This window comes from Chanodichthys erythropterus, chromosome 6 (genome assembly GCF_024489055.1).
Source record: "Chanodichthys erythropterus isolate Z2021 chromosome 6, ASM2448905v1, whole genome shotgun sequence".
Classification (NCBI taxonomy): Eukaryota; Metazoa; Chordata; class Actinopteri; order Cypriniformes; family Xenocyprididae; genus Chanodichthys; species Chanodichthys erythropterus.
Genome location: NC_090226.1, coordinates 9,329,814 through 9,350,340, shown reverse-complemented (window position 1 = coordinate 9,350,340; position 20,527 = coordinate 9,329,814). Strand labels below are relative to the sequence as shown.

The 20,527-nt window shown below is 38.3% G+C and overlaps 1 protein-coding gene across 2 annotated transcripts in view; it reads left to right on the top strand.

Annotated features, from left to right (window-relative positions):
• Positions 1-782: 782 nt before the first annotated feature.
• The window catches only part of LOC137021477 (signal-induced proliferation-associated 1 like 2), a 75,880-nt gene continuing 56,135 nt past the window's right edge, over positions 783-20,527 (top strand). For both annotated transcript variants that reach the window (XM_067387962.1, XM_067387966.1), the window contains exon 1: positions 783-908. The gene's annotated coding sequence lies outside the window, so the exon portion shown is untranslated. The remainder of the gene's footprint in view (positions 909-20,527) is intronic.

Below are 20,527 nucleotides of genomic sequence, written 5' to 3'. Positions count from 1 at the left end.
TAATAGTAAAAAAATGAAGAAAATGTAACGATTTAATTATACTAAACCCCAGGCTTAACACTAATTGCTACTTTACTGGCTATTTACTTTAAGATATCAAGTAAATACTGTTAATAACATATAACAAAATTCATTCTGTCCATATGCACTGCATTCACACTATTGCAAAATGTTGCCTCTAGGCAAAAAAAAAAAAAAAAAAAACACATTTAAGCAAATCCTCATTCAAATTATTTGATGGTTTTTGATCGGTGAAAAATTGCTCCGAGGGGAACAAACGTCTCCTCCACATCAGCACATCAGAAAAGTTTTTAAAATGACCACCAGGATGTAGTGTGATCAAATCAAAGCATTTTGCTTGTTTATCATCCCCTCACTATTAATTGCCATCTAGAATATGCATAATGTGCTTGTAAATACAATTGGTTTGTTACCCTGAGGCAATTGCGTGAATTAAATGCTTGTTAATTTACAAATACATTAAAAATGTAATTTAAAAAGTGGACATTTATAGAATTTATTTTATCATTCCTAAAAAAAATATTATTTAATTGGCCTATTTACACGGTATGCAATTTACTGACTACATAAATGAGTCTCACAACATCGTCCTAACAGCCCCTTTAAAGTCAAAGGGCGAGATTGACAGGCCAGATAGCAAATTATAATCCTCTATCACAGAGGAGGGGTTCTGTCTACGACACGACGAATCAGCGCGCAGAAGGGGCGGGCTTTGCGCCGGTAGGGCTGTCAGTCAGCCGCTCGCTGTGTCCTGAGATCTGTTGAGTTGTTGCGCTTCTATTGTGGAAGGCGCGTCTCTTTGGGAAATAACGCGTGTATTGACACAAGGAATCGTTGCGTTGTATTATTTTCACATACAATGGGATTGTCGTCTCGTACTTGGCGAGGTAAGAGTACACACAATTGAATCTTTATCTTGTATTTGAACTTGTTCCGAAAGAAACTTTTCTTAAAGGTGAACTCCACGGAGCTTAGTGGGTTTTGTCCATACAGATCCATCCGGCTCCACAGCGCGTGTGTTATTGGTTTTAACAATAGATGCTTTAAGGAAACCAGCGGGAAATATTAAATTGCTTTGTTTTAGATAAGGACATTTCATTTGGGTTTTATGTGCCGTTGCTGATGCACATAATAACAACGGACAGTTTAGTAGCATTATTCAATCCAGTGTTTTAGGGGGAATTAATAACAAAACATCCTTCAGTACCTTGACAACACATCTGTTTGCACTCCAGTTGTTGTACATTCTGCGATTTGTGTGGAAATATTCAATGTTTATTCGCTTTGTCGTTTTCTTTTCACTTTAAAACTTGTTATAGTTCACACAGAATGAATTGTCTTCCTTTACCAATTCATTTCGTTTCAAACCCTTATGACTTTCTTCCTTGAAACACAAAAGTAATCCACACGAGTCGTTATATAGGCTATTCCAAGTCTTGTGACGACATGTGATAGTTTTGTGTGAGGAACAGGCCGAAATTTAAGTCGCTATCCACTCTTCATTCCCTTCAGTTAAACGCTGCCACGGCATTGTTCAGTCAATGAACTGAACTCGAGAATCGGATTAGTATGATTCGTGAACGAATCATTCCCCGCGTCAGAATATGCGTACTTCCCTACTATATAGCCTAGTAAGCAGAAAGCAGTGGGCTATGTCAAATCATAGGAAGACAGAATGTTTCATGAAACAGTAAATTAACTGTCTATGGTTCAAAGTGTGAACCAGCCATCACTTTGCTATCCCAATAAGGATGAGGAGCCATTAGATTCAAAAAGTTGAAAAACAAAAATATTCCAACATGGGGAATGTTAGTATGTATGGGATTGTATTTATACTGCACACTTGCTTACAGTTCAGATTAATTGCAATTTCTGCACGCTGCAATTTAATTAATAAAAAAAAAAAAAATCAGACTCAAACTAATTGGTCATTCATAAACTGGGTATTGCTACTTCACCCACAAACTCGCCAAGAAGTGACTTGGGTAAAGTTGGTTTTATATTCGCACATTCAGACTTCTGATAAATTCAGACTTTCCGATAAATGTGCAATAAATTAAAGGTGCTAAAGAGGATCTTTTCGTCGACTGAGAAACCAAAGACTGTTACTGAGTTTTTGAAATGAGCGCATGCGTAATAATTTCGAGGGAACGCCTCCCAAAACTCGTGCACGAATACTGGAACACGAGTGTTTACCACCGGCATTCTGTGTAGTGTTAGTGGATTCATTATGTCGGACTCACCGCAGGTAACTCATAATCTGCAGTTGTTACTCCTGTCTCCGGACAAAAACATTACATGCAGCGCCTGTGAAGTGTGGAAAGTTACTGGAGCCGCGCACGTCTCTCACATGGAACGTCACGGCAGTGATTGACAAGCCAGAGGGCCATCATCGCGTAAACGATTGGCTGATGTTTTTAAGGCCCTACCTCGTGCACAGATGATGTATATTAATATTATTCCTTTCAGTGCACCTAATAAATAGTCTTTTATCAGTTAGTAAAGACAGTTTCAAGTAATATTGCAAAAATGCATAAAACAAAACATCCTCTTTAGCACCTTTAATGTTTGCGAATTTTAAGCAGCAACATGATATTGACAACCAACGATTGTCAACTTACAACATTTTTTATAGTCGATCAAAATAGGCAAGTATTGTTTTAATGGCATATTTGTTTGTGAATGTCAACTGAATGTCCAATGTAGTGTGATTAACAAGGCTATTGAATACGGATGTCCGAATGTGCGAATATAAAACCAACTTTACCCAAGTCAAGAAGTGCTAGGGCAGATGTCCCAAACTTAAGTGAATAATGATTTAGCTTTTTTCTTACACAAAGGTATCGTAGGGCTTCAAACGGCTTGGTAAATAGCGAACAAAGTCATGCAGGCTATTTTTATGTAAATTTTATGGTGATTTTGTGCTGTTTATAAGGCTGTCGTTGCATGGAAAAGACATTCTTCAAAATATCTCCTTTTGTGTCCCACAGAAGAAAGTAAGTCAGGTTTGGAATGATCTTTTTGTGTGAACTAGCCTACTCCTTCAAAACCTCACAGTCTCAAAGATCTTTTATCTTTTTTGCAAACTGTCTACAACTGATACTATACATTTTCAATTTGAAACAAATGAGTTTTGTGTTTGTCAGTCGCAAATCAGTCTGTACCATGTACAAATGATTATCTTCAATCTAATAGCGTTAATGCTCATTCTGTCACTGGTCTTCAGCCTAAGAGAGATCATCCGAAAGTGCTCATTATTCAATGGTGTTGAAAGCCCTGCAACGGTCCGAAATGGATTAGTCTCGCTTAATTTGTAACGCTTTAAAGAGAAATAGTTTTTTTTGTTGTTCCTTCAGCAGTAACCTTGGCAGCCAGCTGTTGCTTCGAACATTTTGGCAGTCTACCCAGTAAATCTGCGGTTTTATTCTTTCTCCTGGGTTTGGAGTTTTTGATGCCCAAATTGGAGGGGTTTGTGTGCTTTGCAGGCTGAAACCCTTTGTAGCTCCGCTGTCTTTGTTTTAGGTGCATCCATTATTCAAATTCAGGCAAATACTTTGTTCTCATCTGTTAGAAACTGAGTGGCATGTAAATGAAATGTCTTCATCAAATGGAGACTCCAGATATCCGCCCAAATGTCTTGTTGCATGTCAAATGAGGTGCAGATGGCTGTGAATGCTCATCTCATGAGCTGCCATATATTTTATTGTTAATTTAATTATCAAAACTCCAATGTAATTATGCTCAGCCTAGCTAAATTTAGTCAGAAACACTTCTCTTGAGAGCATGGCTTGGAGCCAACCAAGAAACACATCTGTGTCCTGTTGGTTTCAGCTAAAAGAATGTTGTGCTGTTTCTGTGAAATGTTCATATTCTCACTTAAATGTGATCTACTGCTTTAAACCGCTGAATGAATAGTCATGCTGCTTTGTGTGGTTATTTGAAACCCCCTCAGGGTGGATTAGAAGTCAAACACCCCAAATGTCTGACAGCAGGGAACCCGTCAAAAACACTTTCTGTGCGCTCAGAGAGTTCAAATCAATGGTCTTTGTGTCGCTACCCCTGACAGAAAACAGGCCTGAGGGCGATTTGTTTGTGTTAGCGGATTAATTTCCCCTCTCTCTGTGTCATGGTGGGCACCTGTCAGCACTGAGGGACTCTTCATGTGAACCCTGTGGGACTTTTCGGCTTTCTCGACATAGTGCGGTCAGGCTAATTAAGTCTCCAGTCTTTTCTTCAACTCTCTGGTCTTGTCCCTCGGGCCTTTGACCAACCTCAAGATCTAAGAGAAGGATCAGCAGATGTTTTTCAAATGGTTTAGTGCAATGCGATTTAGGGAAATTATATTAGATGCAGCTGAGTTTGGCTAGCCCTCAATTGACTGTTGATTGAGTTATCTAATTCTTGTGAGACCCCATTGACCCTAGCAAGCTAATCAGAAGACTCCCCCCCCCCCCCCTTTTTTTCATTGTTCATAGGCGACTGTGTGAGTCCAGTTGTGTATGTTTGTGTGTCTGACTCCATGGGAAGACTCCTCAGTATTAGTTGCTTCCTCCGTGCATTTTTGGTTCCCTAGGGATGGTTAACAATCAGAGCATATTTGAGCGCTCAGATTCTGCACGGTGGGGCAGATTATCTGCATAGTTTGCATAATTCACAGATAATGGAAAGGAAATAAGTTCGGATGTGTTTCAAGTTTACCAAATCAAGGTCAGGAGTTGAGAACACCTCAGGGAACAAGATCCAAATGGCTTAATTCGAAGACTAAACAGCCACTGCCCTAAGTGTGACCTCTTTCTGAAAGAGTTTGTCTTTTCCTTCTCTATGAAAGGAAGTATTTCATTATCTCAAGAGTCAGATCGGATGCTCTAGTTCCTAATCTGTTTGCCTGTCTGTAAACTCTTAAAATAGTCATCCACATCCATGCAAGACCCTGTTTGTTCATTGATTTGTTCTAAGATTATGTTCTCAGAAGGGAAAAATGATTGGGTACGTCAGCTGGAGAACATGAAAAGCATTTGAAATGTATGCTGGCAGTGAAATCTGTTCTCTTGAAGTGGCGTCTCAGAAGATGATTACAAAGGATACATTGTTAATTTGCTGATAGTAATGTACTGAGTGAATTTTTTTTTTTCTTTTTACCGATGGAGAGCATCGGGAGAATGCATGGACACAGACAGGGATTAGCTATGGCCATCTGTTGCCCGAGGAATCAATAGCCAGACCTTTCTCAGCTTCCCTGCATGGGTACAGGAAAGGATCGCTGCACCACTCCATCAACGGTACTTCAGTTTGCCCGAGAGTGACCCCGGGTACTCCATTTTTAATGTGTATGCTCATGCACCTTTGTGAGCAAGAGAGTGTCGTCTTGAATGGGACCACCGACTCCCACCTTCCATTCACCATCCTTGGCACTCTTCTAGTACCCTGCATGACCTGCAATCCTCTTGTTAAGATGAACTATATAATTGGTTTAATGTAGTCGGCTGTACATTCAGCAGCGGTTGCCAGCAGCGAATGTCAATTTTAAAACTTTCCAAATGTGCTTTCTACCATATCGTGAGGACTTTTAGAGCAACATTTGTTGATTGTTTTCCTGAATTTTTTTTGTAGATAAAGCTTTGTCTATTCTTTCTGATGCATGTAGTTTTAATTTTCTTGTCCCAATGGAAGCTTTTGTTGCAAGAAAAGGTTTCCTTTTAGTCAGCTATTGAGTTCACAGCTATTTTCTTCCTCCTCCCATTCTCTTTCATGGCTCTTTTTGAAGGTGTCGACACAATGGAGTGTCTTCCTATGACGCTTCCGCAGCCTGTAGGTCTGGGGATTCGGTTTTCAGGTCGATATCGAGTAAACCATTTCATCCTTATTGCGCTAGACAACCCTAAAGAGCTGATGCCAACTCAGACATCCCTTCTCACTTCTGCTTGAGTGACTTTCCTGACATTCCTGGCAGACTCACCTGGCCTTAGCACCCTGGATTTCTGAATCCAAAACATTGTTTGGCTAGTAGACTAGAAAAACAAGCTCATGATCATGTATTGTTTCTGTTGTTTCGTTTCAGGGTTTGCAATGAAGCATAGATGTGTTATCTCGGAACTTAAAGGTCAGGCTTTAGGTGTTGTATTGCAGTCATGTGACTTTAGCAGAACTGTTTAAAATCATTGACATGGAGATTGGAGACAGAGGGAACTGCCTGCTGTACTAGTGCTGGCAATTTGAAGGAAGGCCAAGGCTTGTACTGGAAACCTTAATGGTCCTTAATGGTTCCGTAATTATATTACCAAATTTCTTCTGCTTCATTTTACATCCATATAAAGTGTTCTACCTGCCTAATCTGACAGTCTCTCCAGCTTAAAGGGATAGTTCACCCAAAAAAATGTACTCAACCTCATATCATTATTACAAACCTCTATGATTTTCTTTATTCTGTGGAACACAGAACAACACATGCTGTTTTGGACCCTTTTGACTGTCAGACCAAAGAATTCTTTTGTGTTTCATAAAAAAAAAATAAAGCCATACAGGTTTGTTATGAAAAGAGGGTGAGTAAAAGATTTCTTTATATTTTATGGGTTGCTTTATATATTTAACATCTTTTATATGATATTTAATAACTTGTAGCCCCAGCCTCATAATAACCCATCCATCTTGGACCGTTCCCTCTTTTCTGCCTAATGCAAAGGCCCATGGGAAAGCAAGCAAGGCTGCTGGCAAACCCTATCAGATGCACAGAGCCATCTGCCTCTACACCTGACACTGTAACACTCACTTCCATTCATCCAGTTGGGTCTCAACCCCACCAAATGCCTTTTCCTGATTTACAAAAGTTTAATTTCAAACCCTTACGCTCAATCTTGTACGTTTCCGCCATCCCTTGGGATCCTTTCCACCTGCTCCATGAGCATAACCTCTGATGACAAGCTGCTCAATATTTAAAATGGCAAATGCTATGAAAAACTAGAGCACTGGAGTCTGCATTGGGATCTGCGTCATTTGTTTCTGTGCGGGGCTTTGTTTCGAGTTGGAGACGAGGATTGAAATATCAGCAGATAGATTTCCAAAGTTCTACTTTGGCTGAACCAAATCTCATTCAAGCATCTACACTCATTGTGAGAGGGGGGAGATTTTAGAAGGCTAGCTGATGCACATAGGGCCGTCCTTTTGGCTTCTCTCTCTCTGTCTTTGAACCAGATCTCTGTTCTCAGCGGGACTAATATGACTCTCTCGTGCTTGCTAAGTGGACTCTTTGGAGGTTTCTACCACAAAGAGGGACTTCAAATGGGGACAGGCAGATCTACATGAAGTGTTCAAAGACAACAATTTCCCCATCTCTTTGTCTGATGGATGGGTGGAAAGATCAAGCCTTGAGCCTTTCATTAGCACAAGCAGAATGAGCAAAACACTTTCACAGTTAGATATTTTTAATTTCATAAAGTAAGGGGAATTGCCACACAAGCCTTCAGGGTGAAAATTTGAGGAATGTCACCTCTTAACAACTCTATAATTGGTTCTCTGCTTTCTTCGCTTCCACCTGGAGAAACATGGTATGACTAATCAGATGACTGACGGGGAGCTAAAAAAAAATGAATTATGTGCACAATAAGGCCTTGCATAAGGTTAACAGCTCCTGCCAAGTGTTGAGAGAACAGTGGCTGTGTTGTACCTGTGTCGGTTGTCATGGAGGTGTGTCCCAAAGCGAAGAAACCGATAAAGACTGCTCAGTATCTGTGAAGCCTTTGTTTTGCAATGTTTACCCTTCAACAGCCGTGAATTACCACGTCACTAGCTTGTCTTGACTGCTCCATGCGATTGCGTTCATTTGGATTCTGCTCAGTGTTATAGTTTTCTTTTTGACAGACGTTATTAGATGCATTTGTGAGGCGAAGGATGTCGCAACCGTTTACTTTATTTTGCTCAATAGCCATTAGCTTCTTCCAACATATTTGCGCAATGATTAAGTGCATTGTACGTTAGACAGCGCCACCTCTGCAATGTAAGTCGAGTGGAAAGCTTATTATTTTTGTCCTACATTTCCTCCTTTGCCAGGGCTGAATGTGTTATTCCCATGACAGTGGGGTTGTTTGTTAGTCAAGCGTGTACAAGGAGGACGATTAAATGCATGTAATCCTCAGGACTCCTCATGTTTGAGTCCATTTTGTTCTAATTGCACTTAAATGCTGTACATATTTTTGTCTGTGGCTGCATTGTTACGACTGATATCCAGTCTTTAGTTCACTGTTTCAGGAAGTCCTACGCTATGGCCACAGTCTGCCCATGCTATGTCTCTCATCTGACTACTAAATATATACCATAGAGATTTAGTAGGACATTTCTAGATGTAATTTACATATGTTGGTCATAATCAGCAATGCTATTTGTAGCAGAAACAGCTGTTGTTTGTTGCGGTGGAGGTGGTGGTGCTGGTATTCTGCACTCACAGCAAACCCTCACGGCCCTTTAATAAATCATAACCATTTAGTCTAAGAAGGTAATAACTCAACTCACTCCAGTCTATTCACATTTGTCCATGTTTTTACAGACTTAAAGGCAAAGTCTGTTTTTTACTATGTGTAAATACTTTTATATGCCAGTTTAATGTGAGGCACATTTTTGCAGATTTTTGTTGACTTAAACGGCCTGAACACCAATGGCATGAGTTTGGGGTGGGACTACTTATAGAAAGCTGTTTGGAAATATTTTTGCAGTTTTCTTTGGTGCCACCAACGGTTCATAAATTACAGATTTCACCTTTTTAAAGTAAGAATTGAAGCAACCCCTCCTTTAGTGAAGGTGAGATTGGTCCAATATGTCCTTTGACCTCCTACCGATTGCTTCAGCAGGGACAGATGGGCAGGTTTATTCTTGAGGTCAAGGTGCCCCTGCCCCCAGGGTTTCTAATTGTTCTGTCTTATTGATCTCATCCCATCGACAGACAGTTCCACATTGGTTTGGAATGTGGACTGTTGCATATGCTTTAGTCAACAAGTTTAATGTCAGCAAGGTCACCTTTAAGCCCTTCTTGTTTGTTTGGGTGGCACAAAGGTTTAACAGAAGAGACCTCCTTTAGTATTATATTTAAAGCAATTTTATCAATATATTATTAGTACTTTAACTATATTAGTATTCTGACTGTTTAATTTTATTTTTTTGGGTCAAAATAGTAGTAGTAGTAGTAGTAGTAGTATTTTAATATATTATAAAATAGTAAGTCTTTACCTTGGCATAGTTGAATAACAAGAGTTCAGTACATGTAAATGACATACAGTGAGTCTCAAACACCGTTGTTTCCTCCTTCTTATGTAAATCTCATTTGTTTAAAAGACCTCCGAAGAACAGGCAAATCTCAACACTAACTGTTATGCAACAGTCAGGATCATTAATATGTAAGCTCCCAATATTTGCATATGCCAGCTCATGATCAAGCCATTAGACAAGGGAAGGCAGTATTAACGTCTGGATCTGTGCACAGCTGAATCCTCAGACTAGGTAAGCAAGCGAAAGGACAATAGCGAAAAATGGCAGATGGAGCAATAATAACTGACATGATCCATGATATCATGATATTTTTAGTGATATTTGTAAATTGTCTTTCTAAATGTTCCGTTAGCATGTTGCTAATGTACTGTTAAATGTGGTTAAAGTTACCATCGTTTCTGTATTCACGGAGACAAGAGCCATTGTTAAGTGTGTAATTTTAGCTTTAGCCACGCAGCATACTATCAAACTCGTTCAGAATCAAATGTAAACATCCAAATAAATACTATACTCACATGATCCGATAGGCTGCATGACAAACCCTTTGTAAAGATCCATTTTGAGGGTTAAATTAGCTGTGTGAACTTTGTTTATGCAATGTATTATAGAGTTGCGAGCTCGGGGGTGGGGAGCGCGAGGATTTAAAGGGGAAGCACGCTGAATCGGCGCATTTATAATGATGCCCCAAAATAGGCAGTTAAAAAAAGTGAATAAAAAATCTATGGGGTATTTTGAGCTGAAACATCACAGACCCATTCAGGGGACACCTTAGACTTATATTTCATCTTGTGAAAAAGCATTCTACGGCACCTTTAATTATTTTAATATTGGGTTCTTTAATCAAGCTGCTATTGCCACTGTTTTGTAAAAGAAATAAGCCATTTCAGACTGTGGATTACCATGGTTAAGGGTTGTTTTAAGTACATCGCATCTTGCATGCCTCTCATGACCTATTGATTTATTGTACATGCTCCATTATGCTCACCATTGACCCATGTAGCATAAGGTAATGGCAGATTATTCATCTGATTGTGTAAATTAATCTGTTGCACCATTTAGAGATGAACATGGAGAAACAAAGGGATTAACTTTGGCTTGATGGTTCACAATCAGATGACCTATGCTTGCTGTTGGGTAAGACCCCCAGAGCCATAGGCCAGACACCAGACAATGTGTTGTTTCCATGCATTTTTTTTTGACGGGGGTGAGATGGTTGACCTGTTGTCCCCTAGAGCCGAAGGCCAGATAAGAGGAGCGGATTAGTGTCTCTCCCAGCATTCCTTCTTCCCAACGTAGCGAAAATGATGTCTCAATAGGAAGCCTAGGGGAATTTCGACTGGTGACACTATGGACCCTTTCTTTTCCACTGGTTTTATTTCTTCCTCTTTTTTTTTAATCTCACCCATCCTTCTCCAACCTTTACCACTGAAATAAGATGTTAGGCTTTATCGTTTTCTGGAAGCCCCTATGACCTGGAAAATTAGAGACATTTGTGCAGGAAATTATGGGTGTGATTATGGTGGCAGGAAATGGCTGTCGGCAATTAAAAAAGATGAGGAGAAAACACGTGTTGCCTTGAGACGCAGGTGCAGCCTCCAGACTCTTCCATCAGCTCTCCTCATGTTAAAATAAACACAACAGCTCCGTGTTTGTCGGAAAGAGTTGCGGGTGATCAAAGACCTCACCGGATCCATTTTTGGACACCTAAATGGTGTCATAATGCACTAGATTAGTAGTTTCAGTTTGCGGATCGTTCTGGCTGAGCGGTGTAAACGGTGACAGATGTACAATAAAGTGTTGATTTGCCATGCTTTGTCTGCTTAACAACTAGAGATACAATTTTTATAATCTCTAGAAGAAATCCACATACATTTTCCAGAGATTTAGTGCTGTTAGGTTTTATTTTCTCTTTATTGAAGGTAATGCCCTGGAATTACAGGATTAAATTCATGGAATTTGTGGCCTTTTCTCTGTTACTGACAACAATAAACATCGAAAATCTAGTATGGTTCATGACTGTGATCTTAAAACATGAACACATGGCCTGTACTTTTAGAAAGTCCTTCAGAAGATGTTTTTTTGTTTGCTTTTTAATGCTGATCTTGGATTGGCTTCCCTTCCAGATGTCTTTGTTTTATGCTATATAGCAGGACCAATCTCACATTGGCATGAAAGGGCAGCTGTTGTCTTTGACCTTTTGCGTGTTCGACATTCTTCACAGTCTTATTGACTTCTATTAGTTCAATTGACTGTTTCAATAACGTAATTATCGCTATAAAATCTTTCGTCACGGCCTTGATGAGATTTTTACGAGCCAGACGTGGCTCATATGTACAGATGAGTGTGTATTTGCCTGTGTGTATCATATCTTTGGGACTGATTAGCTGGTAAGTGACCTGCTTGGTTCAAGGTTAATTGGTTTATTGTAGCAGATCATGTTGTGAGATGGAGATTGAGAGGAGAAGAGTTCGATACAACTATGTGTAGATTTCGGGCTCTAATGAGCTGCTGAGCTTGCAGTCAATCAGGTGCTGCTGTTCAGCCAGTTTGGCCTGTTTTATGTAGTTAATGAGGTTTTTTAGGGAAATTTGAGAGAAGCTTGTATTGTTTCTTGTACTCTGAAGGAGGATGAGGTTATTGTTAGATTAATAATACGGTTAGACGTTTTGCTTCGGGGTGCTGCTGTGCTGTGTGTTTTGGTGTGAATGTGTGTTTACTTGAGTTTAATGCCTTTTCCTGACTCAGCTAACAGAGTGCTGCTTCAGCTCACTGGAGCCTATAGATGTGCATGCACACACACAGTCTTAGCATTCTTCCCAGTCTGACTTCATGCATCCCATTTTAGCACCAGACATTTCTTTATCAGTGGTTCCCAGCTGGTGTAATTTAATTTTTAGTTTTAAACTTGTTAGAAAATTAGATGTTGTTTGTAATAATTATCAATTATTTATTTATTTATTTGAATGCTGTACCATTCAGTTAAAGTGGTAGTTCACAAGGGATAGTCAGGAACTGTTATAAATTACTCACCCTAATATCGTTCCAAACCTGAAAGACTTTCGTTCATCTTTGGAACACAAATGAAGATATTTTTGATGAAATCTGAGCACTTTAGGGCTACACAACTGACACTTCAAAAAGTTCATTAAGAGGTTGTAAAATGAATCCATATTAATTGACTGGTTTAGGACAAATTTTCTGTAGAGGCACAGAAAGCTCTCAGATTTCATCAAAAAGATCTTAATTTGTGTTCTGAAGATGAACGAAAGTCTTACGGGTTTGGAACAACATATGAGTAAATAATGACAGTAATTTATTTTTTGGGTGAACTAACCCTTTAAATTTTTGTCATTAATTACTTTAATTACATTAATTACTAATTTGTCATTCCACACCAGTAAGACCTTCGTTCATCTTCAGAACACAAATTAAGATATTTTTGATAAAATCCGATGGCTCAGTGACGCTTGCATTGAAAGCAAGTTAATTGACACTTTCAAATGCCCAGAAAGGTACTAAGTTATATTTAAAACGGTTCATGTGACTACAGTGGTTCAACAAGTGACAAGAATACTTTTTGTGCGCCAAAAAAATGAAATAACAACAATATCTAGTGATGGCCGATTTCAAAACACTGCTTCATGTTACAAATCTTTTATTTCGAATCAGTGGATCAGAGCACCAAAGTCATGTGATTTCAGTAAACGAGGCTTCGTTATATCATAAGTGTTTCTAAAATTCAGTGAAAGTTTCATGAAGCAGTGTTTTGAAATCTGCCATCACTAAATATTGTTGAATAAAGTCATTATTGGCACACAAAAAGTATTCTCGTCGCTTCATAACATTAAGGTTGAACCACTGTAGTCACATGAACTGTTTTAAATATAACTTCAGTAGCTTTCTGGCCATTTGAAAGTGTAAATTAACTAAATTAGGCCTCACTGAGCCATCGGATTTTATCAAAAATGTCTTAATTTGTTTTCCGAAGATGAACGAAGGTCTTGCGGGTTTGGAACAACATAAGGGTGAGTAATTAATGACAGAATTTTCATTTTTGGGTGGAATAACTCTTTAAGTATTGAAGTTGCATCTTGCTTCTGGAGCATTTGGCTTCTAATGTGGTTCATAACTAAATAAAACCGCCTGCACGACTATGTGGCTTACTGCAATTTGACATGCAAATGTGAGGGGCTTTTCTAAAATAAATAGTAAAATATTCATTGCTCATACTTCTTGTATGATTTACTCAGGAATTCCTGTGAAAGTGATGCTTTCACACAAGACCTTGTCTTCAATAATAATAAATTTTGAATTACGATGAGAATCAAATATAGGTTTTAGACATAGGTTACATGACAGGATATCAGATGGCAATCATATTTAAAATTGCGCTCAAAATGCATGTACAACTGCTATATAATTGCCTCTCGCCATGTCTGTTGCATTTTTAAGATGATGTGGCAAGTAAAAAATTGTTCAGCTTTTAAAAACATGTCTCAAGACCCCTGTGATCTGTCCTGTTACATTTCATCAGTTGCACTTCATCTGTTTTTAAAAGCAAGAATGTGGACTGAAGCCATTTACAGTGCCTGTATATTACTCTCCTGAAGAACCAGTCAGAACACAATGTATCAGCCAATATGCCATTATAACTAAAACTTGTATTGAACATGAAATGTTTTCATATTAAAACAATTGCTGTTGCTTCTAATTATTCAAGTAGTTCACACTTCATCTAAGATACATGTGATGCTTTCAGACAACCCTTTATATTGCATAAAGATGCCAAAATCTCTGCATTTTATAGATCAAGTAACCAGAAATCAGATTGAAATCGGATGCAGAAAAATCCAATCTTGTATGTTTTTGTTGTTTACGTTTACATCCGATCTGATATTAGTGAACAAATTGTCTGGCTAAATAAATGGAGGCACTCAGTAAGATTCAATTCCTGCCTCTCCTCCTCCACTACCTCTACTTCTTCCCCATTCTGCCTTTCATCTGTACCGGGGCTCATGAGATCGTTAGCGGATCCCAGTCTCAGTGGATTTCAGCAGTCAGGGGTCAGCTGTCTTCAGAGACGTCACTCACTGGGCCTGGAGGATTTGTTCCCCTATGGAAGGAAAGACCTTATTCACGCTGTCTTTATTCCCTGAATGCCAAGGAGCACTGGAAGTGAGGAACGGATGGAGGGAGAGAAAATGGGACAAGCAAGCACAGCTGGGCAGCCAAGACAGGACAGTTTTATTTTAGAGAGTCAGTGTGCTTTGTAACATGAAGAACAGAGCCTAGGGAATTCTTCACAACACCCGACGGGCCGTTCCTCTGTCTGTCTCTTTTTTTATCCTCTCTTCATCTCTGCTGTTTTCTTCTCCCTCGCTTTTTTTCTCCATTTTTTAAAATGCTTTTAAAGGGATAGTCCACTCAAACATGTTCGGTCAATTCTGCCATTTACTCACTCTCATGTCGTTCCAAACCTTTATGACTTTCTCTTTTTTTTTCTCTGTGGAACATTGAAGATATTTCGAAGAATGTCTCAGTGTTGTCTGGGCAATGAAAGGCAATTGGGTCCAATGTTGTATGTATGGTTGTATGTCGATTTACATTAGGGCTGTGAAACGATTAATCGCGATTAATCGCATACAAAATAAAAGTTTGAGTTTGCATAATATATGTGTTAGTAATGTGTGTAAATAATATGTATATATAAATACACACAAATTAATGTATATATTTAAGAGAAATGTTATTTATGTACAAAAAATTTATTTATATATATATAATATAAATTATATAAAAATATAAATGCATATACTTGTAAATATTTCTCAAATATATACATGGATGTGTTTGTATTTATATATACATAATAATAACACACAGTACACCCACATATATTAGGCAAACTCAAACTTTTATTTTGTATGCGATTAATCATGATTAATCGTTTCACAGCCCTAATTTAAATTTATATTATTCTTCCTCAAGTTCTTTTTTTGTGTGTTCTTGGCACCATAAAAGTGGTCCATATTATTAGTGCACTGTATGCCAAACTATAGTATTGTGTGTGGAGAAGACATTTTTCAATTTATTTATCACATTCCTTCAAAATGGACCACTTTTAATATTTTATGATGCTTTTTTTGCTAATTTTTGAGCTTGACAGCCCCAGTTCTCATTCACTTTCATTCGTTTTTAAACCTTGTATTTCAAGGAAGAAAGAGTAAAACCAGTTTAGAACGACAAGAAAGTGAATAAATATTGATAGAATTTTAATTTTGAGTGAACTGTACCTTTTTTAATTTCTCTTACGTGTCATTTCTACTAAAAATCCAGTTATTTTTCCATTTCCATTTGGTAGTGCATAGATTACACTTAAGTTGCTTACTGAGGTAAAAATAGCAGGACTACTTTATTCAGGCTTTTTATTTTTCTCAAACACGTCATTTCTTCAATGGCAGCGCAACGGAATAAAGAGGGAATGTGTCTTGAGTCTGACTGACGTGTGATTGGGAATGAGAAACAGCTGTTTCCATCCCCCTCCGTGTCTCTTGGAGTGCTCGTCCCACAGCAGGAGTGAGCCAAGTGGAAAGCAGCACCCAACAGCTGCACACAGGCTCAGCAAGGAGTCAAGACCTGGTTTTTTATGTCTTTGTTTTAGCAGGAACAACAGGAAGGAAACCAAGTGTCTCGCCTAGTTGGGCAGCGTAAACAGGGTGAGGCGATAGAGCCGTAAACGACGGATGGGCCTACGTCAATACAAACGACACAAGTGTTTCAGATCTGTTGATGTGACCCGGAGTGCGGGGGCAAAGGGGCGGCCTGTCTGTCATTAAGAATTTGCACCTCTACCTCAGGAGCAGCTGTTGCCCATCTCTCTCCTCCTTAATGAGGGGGAAGGGAGGAATGCTGAAGGAATATTCCGGGTTTATTGAGAACTGATGTCTGCGTGCTGCATTTGTGGCATTCTGACGATTACCTCAGACAATAAATGTGTGCTTACTGTAAACGCGTGTCTTGTGTGTTTATAAACACAGAGGGACGTGTTGAAATGATTGCCTGAGGTAGTCGACAGCATGCTAATATACAGTAGATAAACCTTTAAAGGTGAGCTGTCATTTTTTTTTTAATGATAAAATCCTTTCGAATGCCATTTTAATGCATAGAGACATCAGTAAGTATGCCATTCGTAGGTTGACCTGAAACGGTTCTCAAAACGTTAGCTGCATCCTAAATGATGCATAATATACAGTGCATTATGCATTCTGCAATAATGTATGAATTTTTGAAGAGTTGTGTCATCTCAAATGTAATACAGTTTAATGTTTTTTTACAACACTGAAGTAGTCGCCATGTTCCACTTGAAGTATGTTAGCTTTAGGATGTTTAGCCCAGTGTAATTTTCGTATTATTCATATAATATTGTAATATTTATTGTTTTGAATTAGCTTTTATTTTTATATTTTCATTTTACTTTTTTAATTTTATTTTAAGTTTTAGTAAGTTTAAGTTTTGTGCTTTTTGTCATTTTTATTAGTGTTTTCCCCCAATATTTTTTAGCCTTTTTTATTTTAGTTTATTTTTGGTACTTATTTATATACAATTTAAATATTATTATTTATTTTCAGTTAGTTGCCAATGCAGCATTTGTTTCATTCTGTTTTTTTCACGTAATATTTATTACTTATTCAGCTTTATTTCAAATAATGAAAACAGTTTTTAAAGGTGCCGTAGAACGTCTTTTTAAAAGATGTAATATAAGTCTAAGGTGTCCCCTGAATGTGTCTGTGAAGTTTCAGCTCAAAATACCTCATAGATTTTTTTTTTTAATACATTTTTTTAACTGCCTATTTTGGGGCATCATTAAATATGCACCGATTCAGGATGCGGCCCCTTTAAATGCTCACGCTCTCCGCCCACGGAGCTCGCGCTTGCCTTTAACAGCATAAACAAAGTTCACACAGCTAATATAACCCTCAAAATTGTTCTTCACAAAGTGTTCGTCATGCAGCATGTCTAATAGCGCAAATATGGTATTTATTTGGATGTTTACATTTGATTTTGAATGAGTTTGAGGCTATGCTACGTGGCTAAAGCTAACATTACACACTGTTGGAGAGATTTATAGAGAATGAAGTTGTGTTTATGAATTATACAGACTGCAAGTGTTTAAAAAATGAAAATAATGACAGTCTTGTCTCCGTGGATACAGTAAGAAACTATTTAAACCACATTTAAACCACATTTAACAGTACATTAGCAACATGCTAACGAAACATTTAGAAAGACAATTTACAAATATCACTAAAAAATCATGATATCATGGATCATGTCAGTTATTATCGCTCCATCTGCCATTTTTCGCTGTTGTCTTGCTTGCTTACCTAGTCTGATGATTCAGCTGTGCACATCCAGACGTCCTGCCCTTGTCTAATGCTTGAACATGAGCTGGCATATGCAAATATTGGGGGCGTACATATTAATGATCCCGACTGTTACGTAACAGTCGGTGTTATGTTGAGATTCGCCTGTTCATCGGAGGTCTTGAGATTTATATAAGAAGGAGGAAACAACTGTGTTTGAGACTCATTGTATGTCATTTCCATGTACTGAACTCTTGTTATTTAACTATGCCAATATAAATTCAATTTTTAATTCTAGGGCACCTTTAATAGTTTAAGGCCCTGTCCCAAATGGCACACTTCATGTGCACTTGTCCATTAAGTCCACAAGACTGTAGGGTGTCCCATTTGTCATTTTAGGTTTCAGAAGGGTGCAGCTGATTTGCACCTCGATTAGGGTTCCATTTGGAACAGGGCCTTAGTTGTAGATTTAGATAACAATAACAACATTTGTTTAGCCCTTCTCCGCTATATATGAAAATCTGCAACTAGTGAGTCCAGTAATCTGAATTTAGATTTTCATTTGACTGAGTACTTCATCTTATTACATTTAATACACTACATATGCTACAAAATGGCGTGGAATAGTATTGAAAATAGGGAAGGGGTTGGTCTACATGTTCATCCAAACCTAGGGAGACATGGCCGAAATGGCATGCAGAATCCTTTTGTGGAAATGGTTATTATTTTTCTTATTGGTACTGCTAGTGGTGCAGAAGTTATAGCTGATCTCCTTTGTTTATTCGTCTTTGTGGAGCAAGGGAGATTTCTTACCCTACTAAGGCTTAAACGTGTTATCTGATACAGAATGGTACGATTCCAAACTAAATTTAAACAGTGCTTCCTAATAAACTTGACAGCAAAGATAAAGAAACAAAGGCCCATTAGAGCGAGCAAGAGAGAGAAGGAATGAGAATAATTCATGGCCTCTCCCTCCTGCGCTCCATCACTGGGGCTTTATGAGGCCACAGGCAGCTATAAACTTTTCCTTTTTAATAAAAGCAGCTATTCGCACATTTCTCATTCTCATTATCTGTGTACGAGAGAGAAAAAGAGATTCACCTTCCCACACGGTTTTCCCACTCACATTTAAACATGTATGCGTTGTATACAGTTCACACTATATAAACAGACATAAACACGCAAGCACCTCAGCTGTGTTTCTCCTCAGGGTGAATGAGTTTTATCCTGTCTGCTGCAGATCCAGAAGGCATTTGGGCTCCTATCAACACAGTTAATAACTCGCAATAAATGAAAACATGTACAAACATACCTCAGAGAGATATAGAGAGAGTCTCAGTGTGATACTCTTGTCAAGAGCAGGTCAAGTAAAAGGTTTATCCGTTGACTGTCATCGAGGATCAGAATTGTGTGTGTGTGAACCAGGAAGCGTGTAGAGCGGTTAGACATGGAATGATTGACCCTATTTATATTATATAAAAAATGTATTAGTATACGCTACCATTCAAAAGTTTGTAAAACAGTAATATTGTGAAATTTATAATGATTTACTCCATAACTCATGATCCTTCAGAAATCATTTTAAAATATGGATTTAGTGACCAAGAAACATTTTGTGATTATTATAAATGTTGAAAATGGTTGTGCTGCTTAATTTTATGGAAACTGTGATACTTTTTTCATGATTCTTTAAAACAATAGCATTTATTTGAAATAGGCATCTTTTAAATGTCTTTGACTTTGTCACTTTTGATCAATTTAACTTGTCCTTGCTGAATAAAAGTATTAATTTAATACTTACTGACCCAAACTTTCGAACAGTATGAGATTAAAGTTAATTCGCATGTAATAAAAGCGTTGTGCATTATTTCATGTTAGCTATTGCATTACCTTATGTGCACATAGAACCTTACTGTAAAGTATTCCCATTGTTCCTTATGGATGAAATCGTTTTTTTTCCCCTTATACATCTTGTTTTGCTCTGAAATATGTTGCACAGTCAAATAGACTTTGAATGCCATTTCATGTTGAATATAAGATCCATGCACATACTGTGGCCATATGTTTTGTGGTTGTGCCACATCCTGGTATGCATCATTGGAAAGTGATAGCCCAGAAAATCAGACCCAGAGAAATTAATAGTAGGAAGTAGTCCATTAATATGTTGTGCTGTCTTTACATGGTCTCTCTCCCATCTCTAGCTATGTCTGTCTTTTATCTTTTCTCTTTGGTTTGACATATGGCAAACCCACTTTCTCCACCATAGTATCTCAGCTGAGGGGAAATGTGCTGTCAATCAAAGCGGCATGAGATCAGAGGTTGCTTGGTAACAGGGTAAAACAGGCCCCAAACCACTAACTAACAACAACAAACTGCAAGTGCACATTTCAGAAAACAGCTAATAACATGTTCGGGAAGCCGTTGCGCTTGGTATCTCGCTGGCGTGTGGCCACAGTATCCCACAGCAGCTGAGTTTTCACACTAAACACACGGGTACTTTCAAGCTTTGACTCGTAGCGAGTCCAACTGACCTTTACCCTTATGAGGAGTGTTGTTTGTTTGTTTCATTAGCAGATTTGTTTTAAACTTGACTAAATACAGCGGTGTTAAAAATACATTCAATCACACAAGCTCGGACTACCTGATCCACTCGCTCAGCTTTACTGTAGTAAACGCTGCACAATGGCAAGTGGAAATACTGGTTTAATTCAACCATATATGTTTGAACCAGAAACTGATTCACTAGAAAAAGAGGAAGAGCGAATTATACAGGTCCGTCTACAGTTCGATGTATCCGAATGGTTTTATGTATCGCTCTCTACAACGTCAGACACGTAACGGTAATTGCAATGATTAGCCTTTGGCTTGACTTTGTTATCAAACAGCTAATA